A 2,024-nucleotide genomic window follows, 5' to 3' on the forward strand; every position below is an offset into this window, starting at 1 on the left:
TGGATGGATGGATGGATGGATGGATGGATGGATGGATGGATGGAAAGTCTTCAGCCCAGTCTTAAAACTGGACAATGTGTCAGCCTCATGGACAGAAACTGGAAGTTGGTTCCATAAGAGAGGAGCCTGATAACTGGAAGATTTTCCTCCCATTCTGATTTTGGAAACTTTAGGAACTGCAAGCCAGCCTGCAGTCTGAGAGCGATGTGCTCTGATTGGAAAATATGGGACAACAAGATCTGTAATATAAGATGGAGCTAGGTTGTTGAATGCTTTGTAAATTAGAAGTAAGATTTTGAATTATTTCTATGAATTAGTCATTGGAAAAACTAATCTTTCTTTCTATTCTATGATATAAACAGTGTGACTTTAAACTGTAATGACAGTGTGAGACTGGATTTGTTTTAAGATGAGAAAAATCCACTTTGGTCTTTCCCTTGTTAAGACTCACAATTAGATCACTAATTTGGTCAGATTTAAATTTTATTTCCAGACTGGGGTTGTTCACAGAGTTATCTACATTGAGTAAAATAATAATCCTTCATGACCTTTCTGCAGAACCACACTCCAGCTGAATTGAACCATCCTTTTATAAGTTCATCTCTTTGATTTACAGCAGATTTATCACATTTTCATGTCATGTTCACCAAGTTTACCTTTAAAAATCCTCTTTTTGTTCTGCCCTTCCCATTGGCCTGTTTCATAGCCTCTTCTTTTAAAGTCTGAAGTAACTTTTAAATAAAGGTAAAAACATCAACCAAACTGATGAATTACAATTTGTGAGTTGCGATACGAGCCTCTTGACCTAAAATGAGATGTGCACCATTCAGAAAACCTCAGTGAAAGCTTAAGAAGCAGCCAGATGACAGTGCATTTATAAACAGAGTACTTTTTAAATTTTATTTAGAAGAACCAACTGAATCACTCACTGTGGATGTAAAGGTCACTCTTGTACTGAAGTACAGCTCAGCAATACTTTTAATCACATTATGCAGTTCTTACTGTTGAGCATTCAGTCACTAAAAGTCACATTTACTTTAAACGTACTTTTTCAAGCACTCCCCATCACACGAGCAGCTTGTTTCACTATTATGATAAGTCGTTGTTTACTGCTCAACTTAATATCTGCTTTGTCTTTAGCTAACACAACGTTCGACAAAATAATAAAAAGTGTTTAAGCCAAGTTTAAAGGTGGAGAGCTTATTATTTGATAGTCTACCTCAACGGTAGTGTTCAAATTGTCCAATCGTTACCAATCAGCCTAACATGCATGTTTTTGGTCTGTGGGAGGAAACTGTAGTACCCGGAGAAAACCCACGCATGCACGGAGAGAACATGCAAACTCCACCCAGAAAGGCCCTCTGGCCAGGATTCAATCCGGCGACCTTCTCGCTGAGAAGCAACAGCTCTATCAACTGAGCCACTGTGCCACCATTCATAACATATTTGCTACAAATATGTGTAAATATTTTTCAGTGTTTCAGAGACAGATGATGTTATTTATATTTTCTCAGCTCAAACCAGCAAAATTTTGTTGCCCATCTTTTCAGATGCAGACATGTATTCCAGAGTTGGGTTGCTGCCCTCTATATCACTGTAATGCCACTTTAATTGGTGATATGTGACTTATCTGTGCTGCTGATTATCCATGCTGCTGATCTCTTGCCTTTATTGCTGCTGTATTCATATCCATCTACTCACTACAGACTCAGGTTTGGGCTGCTGTTTAATACACCATATTATTTTACATTATTAGTGTTTAGTGTATGTCTTAGATCTTAGTGTATTGTGTAGCATTCATTTATCTTAGTGTATATCTTAGATCCATATATACTGTCTCTTTTATACTTTATATTTTTTCTATTTTGGGTGTAACTGGAATCTTGAGTACACAATTTCCTTCCACCTCATGTACCACATAAGATGTGAATGTCAATAAATGAACTTGAACTTGATATAGTATGTTCATTAGAGATGGTGAGTGAGTGAGTGAGTGAGTGAGTGAGTGAGTGAGTGAGTGAGTG

This window comes from Nematolebias whitei, unplaced genomic scaffold, assembly GCF_014905685.2.
Source record: "Nematolebias whitei isolate Nwh7 unplaced genomic scaffold, NemWhi1 Nwh_scaf_2283, whole genome shotgun sequence".
NCBI classification, from domain to species: Eukaryota; Metazoa; Chordata; class Actinopteri; order Cyprinodontiformes; family Rivulidae; genus Nematolebias; species Nematolebias whitei.